The 7,854-nt window shown below is 45.5% G+C and overlaps 1 long non-coding RNA gene across 1 annotated transcript; it reads left to right on the top strand.

Annotated features, from left to right (window-relative positions):
• Nucleotides 1-6,274: 6,274 nt before the first annotated feature.
• On the top strand, nt 6,275-7,530 carry LOC105514949. The gene is made up of 2 exons (XR_001002246.1): nt 6,275-6,409; nt 7,318-7,530. It is a non-coding gene; the product is annotated as an uncharacterized LOC105514949 (long non-coding RNA).
• Nucleotides 7,531-7,854: the final 324 nt, after the last annotated feature.

Raw genomic sequence — 7,854 nt, 5'->3', positions numbered from 1 at the left:
ATGAGATGTGTCCCTGCCTTACGTAGTTTTAACGACAGAATATCTATTAAAGGCTACTTAGCTGAAGGGCAAGGGTGACAGGTGTAGGGGAAGCTTTGGGAGGTGGTGTGGTGTGATGGAAAAAGTGGCAGAGTAGGGACGAGAGACCTGCATTCTAGCCCTGTTTCTGTCACTTGTTCTGTACACTTAGACAACAGCTTGCCCTCTTGAGCTTTAGTTTCCTCCTCTGCATAATGAGAGGATTAGACTACTGAATTTTCTAGGAAAAAAATACAAATTCCTGGGTCCCAGGCCATGCCTGCTGAATCCGACTGTTCAGGAAGAGGCCTAGGAAATCTGTGAGGGAAGGCTCCCCAGGGAAATCTTGTGACCAGCCAGGTGTGAAATCTGCTAACTGGAAGATCTCAAAGGTTCCTTCACTTCTTGTGATTTTGTGATCATGTAACGTTACTGTATTATTCTACATAAACGTGGGTACTTGGATGTTTATCATACTGTTTCTCTGTGTTTACATACTAATTTATGTAAGAAATGCATTTGAGTCTATGTACCTCAACCTGCTGTTTCCTAGAGGTGTTAGTAGTCTTTGAATACAAATAAGTCTTAAGAGGATATTTGATGTTATTTACCTGGGTATTTTCTTTCCCTTTTATTTATTTAGAAGAAATTGAGATTCTAGGAGTCAAAAAAATGAAAACAAAATCCTTAGGCAAAGTTAAAGAAAAAAATTACATTATTTCTTACTATTTGCTACTTTATAATGAAAATTTTAAAATTATATGGGAAGATTTTTCTCTGGGATAACAAATCCTTGTCATAAAGTAAGAGGTCTTTTTAAAGTAGGTAGGCTATAAGGCCTGTAATTTAAAATAATACCCCTTTGTCTAGGGGTTGGTGCAATTCTCCATTAATGGAGATAATATTTGAATTCCTCAAAGCAGGGGAGGAGTCGGGGAGGAGAAAGGGATGTTAAAATGAAAACTCACGTGCAAAAGAGGAGGTGGAGGAAGAAGGAATGTAAACCCCTTAAAGCAGATGTGTGTGGGGCCATATGAAGGCCAGGATTCTGTGGCTGTCAGGAGATTTCCCCTCTTGACAGAGACTGGGGTTTTAGACCGAGGCTTCCTACAGGGAGTTCGCATTGCACTTCTCCGTACCCCTTTCAGACTTCTTTTTGGGGAGAAGAGATGGGAGGAGGGGAGAAAGACTGTTCGTCTTATTCTAAATGCTGGAGCAGCTGAAGGTTTTCTCTTGAGTCAGGATGCAGTGGCAACACATTAACCAGCCATTGTGGCCAAGGATAGTGGAAAAGTGGGAAAGGAAGGTCTTCCTCCTCCCTGATCGTAGCATCCATCAGTCTCTGTAGCCAGGTTACTCAAGAACCCCATTTGAGTTCCTGGCCCTTTGCCTTGGCAGTGATGGCATTTTTATTTCACTGTGTTTTGAAGTCTTCATTTATTTTTATAACATGGGTTAGGGAGAAGGGCCACTAATGGAGGGATTGTCCTTTGAAGCACCACAACGTCAGATATAATTAGCACTTTTAAATACTGTCCACTTTAACTTAAACATTTCTAGAGGGAGTATATTGGAGACTCAACTGCCCTTGGTTTTAGTTTATAAAATGGCCTGGTACTGTGGAGTTTTAATTTTAGAAAGTCTTAGCATCAGATCATAAACATTCATTAAAAGAACTCACATCCCATTTGAAACTTCCCAGGGGAGTTGCGATTCTTAGTAGATAGGTAGAAAGGGGCTCATTTTCTACGGCATTTCCCATTTCTAGTATCTTGCTCAGCATGTTTTATTTTTACTTTTTGTCTGCAGAACATCCTATATTTATGAGAACATTCTTTAAGAAGACCACCACATAGAATACCCCTTCCTATCAGCTCACTCTGATTTAGCCTTAATTTTGTTAAATTTTTTAGAGATGAATGAAGTGCTGCTGTGGAAAGAAATGTACATATACTATTTCTGTATCATTAAAATTACATTTTTATGGTTCCTTTTCCTGGATTTCTTTGGGGGAAGGGTTTTGGGTTATGGGAAAGCTGGAACTGGGTCTCTGCAACACTTTTAAGTTTTTGCTGTGGTAAGATTTCTTTGAGGAAATGCTGTACTCGGCCATATATCTGTTTCTTGATCAGGCCTCTACCACCATTACAATTGCTTTAGAAAACCTCACACACTTACCCTGTTCTGGGAGATGTGCCAGTGGCATTATGATGCTGTGTGGCTTCTTGATCTAGCCAAGTATTTCCGACCTCTGATGCTTGTTAAAACTCAGCTGCTCCAGCCTCCAAGCCCCTCCAACCAGAAGCTGTCCCCCGCTGCTTCATTCCATCATCTGTAAACATGAACCCAACACCGTTGACTAAGGAGCAGTGTGTCTCATTCTTTTTTCTTTTCTTTTTGAGATGGAGTCTCGCTCTGTCGCCCCAGTTGGAGTGCAGTGGTGCGATATTGGCTCACTTCAATCTCTTGTCTTTTAGGTTCCAGCGATTCTCCTGCCTCAGCCTCCTGAGTAGCTGGAATTACAGGCGTGTGCCACCATGCCCAGCTAATTTTTTGTGTTTTTAGTAGAGACAGGGTTTCACATGTTGACCAGGCTGGTCTCGAACTCCTGACTTCGAGTGATCTGCCTGCCTGGGCCTCCCAAAGTGCTGGGATTACAGGTGTGAGCCACCACACCTGGCCAGTAGCGTGTCCCATCCTACCACAGCTGCCACAGAGGCAGTTAAATATTTTACTTTTTTGTGATGACCAGAGGAATGGTCACATGGTGTACTGTGGACTGAAATTCCTACTTTGGTCTTCTTTTAGGTAACAGATCAACCTTCCTTGGAAATTCTTTGGAGTTTAAGTCACTTAATGTGCCGTGATAGGAAAGCTAGAATGGTCTGAGTTTGTAATACTGGTATTAACAGTACATTGAAGAACATTTCTGTTTCAGAACTCCATGGGTGGCTATACATGCTGATGGCCAAACAGTGCTGCTCTGACAGCACTGCTCTTCCTTGTCAGATTCAAGGGTTGGCACACTTTCTCACAGTCCCCACTCCTTGTGACTCTGCGCAGCCAGGATTGGGAACAAATTGTCAGGAGGAATGGAGTTTTCTGAGGGACACAGAATCAACTTGGCATTCCCTGGTGGAACATTCTGCCCTAGAGAAAGAGAATGTGGATATGAACAAGCTCCTCGGGGGAAAGTAGAAAGTTTATTGTAAAGCTACCGGCCCAGTCCCTTAAGGAAGAGCCCAAGGAATATATGCGGAATGTGTTCCAGAGGCGGGACAGATAATTTAGAAGTAGGGTGAAAATTTCACTATTTATGAAGAGGACATAAAGATATCCTTAAAGGGGCACGATGACGATGCTATTCTCTTTGTTTAGGAAATATTTCAGAGATAAGCCTCAAATGTATAAAAAGAAAAGAGATAGCTCACCAAGTTGATGAGGGAAGAAAGAAGGTAGGAGAATTCCTGGGGAGGGACTGTTTTGGGGCAAGCTTTCGAGCCTGTCTTCACACTGAGCTGTGGGCAGTCAGGTCTCTGTGGGCTGCCAGCTTCGGTAGACCCCTTGGAGTGTGGATTTTACTGGAGAGGAGGTAGATTCTGAGGTCTAATTAGAGTAATTGGATGAGTGGAGACTGAAAGGGATATTATAAGTATAGTGTAATTCACCCAGCAGGCTGACCCTTATTACAAAAGTGTGACTGAAATTTGCAAGTTGCGTCCACTCTTTTGACTGTACCACTTTACTAGAAGTTAATGAAAACCTTTAAATTCTGTGTATGAAGTCACCTTACCAATAACACACAAACCTGTTTTAACACCCAATATGGCCTTTTCCAAAGTAAGTAGTTTGAAGTTACACTGGGGTTTGAAGAGTTGGCGAGGAAGTCGACTGTACAAGAGATGCCTTCCTGAGTCCCTCTCCTCCAGCCCTCCCCAACTTTAGCAGACTTTGGAAGCGACCCCTCAGGCCTTGCCTTGCAGGTTCTATTTGGTGGCAGGCAGGACTCAGCAGCCTGCAGTAAATGCAGTCAGGCCTCAGGCCATGAAGAGTGACTTCTTTGCCGTGCCTTCTTATTGACTCCAGAGAGGCGAGGCTGCTCCTGGGTTAGTGCGTGGCGGGGCGATGACATTGGAATATATTGTGTTTTAAACAAATGTGTGTTTTGTTGGGTCTGGCCATCTCTGCAAACTTCAGACTGTTTTGTTCCGATGTATTTCTGAACTGTGCCCTGTAGGTCGCCCAGTGGGGGTGGGATGGGCCGCTGCAGGTTGGAAGGACTAAGTGCAGTTTCAGGTTTCTGTTCAGAGGTCACCTCCCTAAAGAGGCCTTCACAGACCACATCAGCCGGGGCGTGCTGGCAAATGTTTAACAACCAACTCTTGGGGGCTGAGAGGCATCCCTGTTTGTAGACTCTGCTGATTTGGTGGTATAAATACCCCCACCATGGCCAATTGCAAGCTACCAAAATGACACCTTTGAAGGAACTAGGGAAGACTTATGTAGTGGGATTAACACAAGTACATAGCGTTTCCACCATACAGATACAATAAATACCTGTGCACGAACCACGGTGTCAGACAGCAGCCTATGAACCAAACCAGCTCAGCACCTGATTTTATGAACCACATTTGATTGGAACACAGTCATGATCATTTATCTAAGTACAGGCTGAATATCCCTTATCTGAAATGTTTGAGACCAGAAGTGTTTCAGGTTTCACATGTTTTTGGATTTGGGAATGTTTGCAGTACCGGATGAGCATCCCTAATCCAGAAATCCAAGATCAAAAATGCTCCAACGAGCGTTTTCTTTGAGTGTCATGTTGGTGCTCAAGAAGTTTTGGATTTTGGAGCATTTCAGATATTTGGATTAGGGAGCATTTAAGATTTTCAGATTAGAGATGTTCAGTCTATATTATCAGTGCTTTTGTGCTACAATGGCTGAGTCAAATAGTTTTGACTGAACCCTTATGGCTCACACAGTTATTAAATGGCCCTTCCCAGAAACAGTTTGCTTACCTTTGGCTTAGAAAATGGTAAAATGTAAAATAATTAGGAAGTAATGAGTTGCGAGTATTTGTTACCTTTGTTTTAAATATAATTTCATTTTAAGTTTATATAATTTGGTAGTTTAATAATTCGATAATAGATCCATCCAAGAACTGACTCACAAAATTCCTGAAAATTTTATAATGGGCTCTTGTGAGCCATGGATGCCAGCTCCAGTTTACTTCTGCCATCATCTCAAACGCACCTACAGGCACTTATAGACTCCTGCGCGCTTCATTTTCTCCACAGCACTGATCCCCTGGCCGCATGGCTCATCGTGGGCTCCTCAGGACTTCCCCTAGTCCCTTCAACTGTTTTCCTTACCACCTTGATGAGTGCCTGCCACAAACCTCCCGCCTCAGCCTCCTGAGTAGTTGGGACTGCAGGTACACACCACCACGCGAGCTGACTTTTTACATTTTTGTAGGGAGGGGCTTTCACTATGTTGTCTAGGCTGTTTCAGCCTTTTATTCGTAGAAGTCTCACTCACTATTGTCCGTGTGCTCAGAATTAGATCACTGTCCCCATTTCTTTCGAGAAAGCACAAGACGTCTCAGTCTCTAGTTCCCCACATAATGCTTCCTCTCAGAAGTGGAGACATCGTAGAACTCCCCTCCTCGGGCTTTGATGAACTTTGAATGAAACCATGCACGGAAAGTGCTTATCACAGTGCCTGGCACTCCGTAGCCCCTCAGTAAACAGCAGCCACCAGTGGCAGCAGCAGCAGCATTAGTACTAACATCGTAAACATGAACTTGAGAGACAGGGTGCAAGTCTAATCAGCAGGTCTCTTTCTGCCTCTCATCTCCTTCCACGATCGATCCTATTTTAAGGCACACTCTTGAGTCTTTAGATGGTTTTATGAGATTGAGATTTTCTCAGGCATCTTGTCCTCCTGAGTGCAGCAGCACCATCTTGTGGTCATTACTGGTTATGGCGATGTCCCAGATCTCAGCTGCCGAACTCCAAGCGGCAACAAGAACCCAGGCTTGGGAGGCAGCAGGGATTTTTGAAAGCCAATGTGGCAGTCGGGGCAACACACCAGATTACACACTACATCCAAGACGGATTAAGTTTCCTCTGAGTCATTTCGGGACAGCTGCTTAGTTAAGTTGGCCATTTCTGTTTGGGGCTGTCCTCTCTCATAATGGGCTCTGTCTTGCCCTTTCTCTGTATCTGCCGCTCCCTCTGTCTTGAGCTTTCAGGCATCTTCTACAAACGGGGTTTAAAATGAGCTAGCGCCATCTACTGGGCGAATGTCGTAAGGTCGGTTGTGAGGTCCTGAAATCTGCAAAGGAATGAATGAATTACAAATCTGTGGCTTTATTGGGGGAATGTCGGTCTGATGTCCCCTCCCTTTTTTAGCGACCCTTTCTCGGTGTAAGCCTCATATCTACTGTGCTAACTTTAGTACAGGTTACTTTGTCAGGATCCCAGTATGAAAATCAACCACACTGTCTTCAGTGCTTCCCAGAGAGGGAGGGGTCTTTGGACCAGCCTGCGTCGTAGTCATCCAGGGGCCTTTAAGAATGCAGGCTCTGCCGGGCGCGGTGGCTCAAGCCTGTAATCCCAGCACTTTGGGAGGCCGAGACGGGCGGATCACGAGGTCAGGAGATCGAGACCATCCTGGCTAACCCTGTGAAACCCCGTCTCTACTAAAAAAATACAAAAAACTAGCCGGGCGAGGTGGCGGGCGCCTGTAGTCCCAGCTACTGGGGAGGCTGAGGCAGGAGAATGGCGTAAACCCAGGAGGCGGAGCTTGCAGTGAGCTGAGATCCGGCCACTGCACTCCAGCCTGGGCCACAGAGCGAGACTCCGCCTAAAAAAAAAAAAAAAGAATGCAGGCTCTGGCTGGGCGTGGTGGCGCTCACCTGTAATTCCAGCACTTTGAGAGGCTGAGGCGGGCAGGGCTTGAGGCCAGGAGTTTAAGACCAGCCTGGGCAACACAGCAAGACCTTGTCTCTACAAAAAATAACAATAACAATAAAAATTAGACAGGTGTAATGATGCACTCCTGTAGTCCTAGCTACTTGGGAGGCTGAGGCGTGAGCATCAGTTGAGCCCAGGAACTGGAGACTGTAGTGAGCTATGATCACACTGCTGCACTTCAGCCTGGGCGACAGAGCAAGACTCTGTCTCTAAAAAAGAGAATTTGGTCTTGGAGGCCCTGTGCAAAATCGACAGCATCAAGATCTCAGGGAGGGCCCTGGAATGTGCATTTTGAACACTTCCCCCTTTTCCCACCAAGAGAATCGGGCACACGCTGAAGTGTGAGAACCAGTGCCATTATGGAGAAGAGGCTTCCCGCCCCGCTCACCCGCCACTCTAGAAATCCAGAGAAGAGATTCCACTTGGATTAAGACTTGCATAAGTGGGGAGTTGAGTCCAGTCTGTCTCCCCCACTGCAAGACCCTGTTGCAGTGACATGTAATAATAATAAAAAGACTTGCATGAACTCCTTTCTGTGCAAATGAGAGCGAACATCTCTCACAAAGCCACAGCGCCCCTGTCGCTCATTTTATGTGTGGATTCAGTGATAACAGACCCAAAGTCCTGGGACCAGCACCTGGCACACCGTGGGGGCTCAAATGGGTCACTACTGCTGCTGTTACCTGCGTGAGGCCGGCTGGAGGCCTCCTCAGCGTTCCTCATGCCCTCCCATTCACCTCTGCTTGGGAGGTGAGGGAAAGTGGTTTACACTTTCATACCCACGCTCGGCCTGCCACCTCGGGCCCTTCTCCCGGAGCAGGGCTCACCTCAAACAAAGCACACAGCTGTGTTGGAA

This window comes from Colobus angolensis, unplaced genomic scaffold (genome assembly GCF_000951035.1).
Source record: "Colobus angolensis palliatus isolate OR3802 unplaced genomic scaffold, Cang.pa_1.0 Scaffold251, whole genome shotgun sequence".
Lineage (NCBI taxonomy): Eukaryota > Metazoa > Chordata > Mammalia > Primates > Cercopithecidae > Colobus > Colobus angolensis.
The sequence above is the reverse complement of the archived record's forward strand: the minus strand, read 5'-3'. Positions and strand labels throughout refer to the sequence as shown.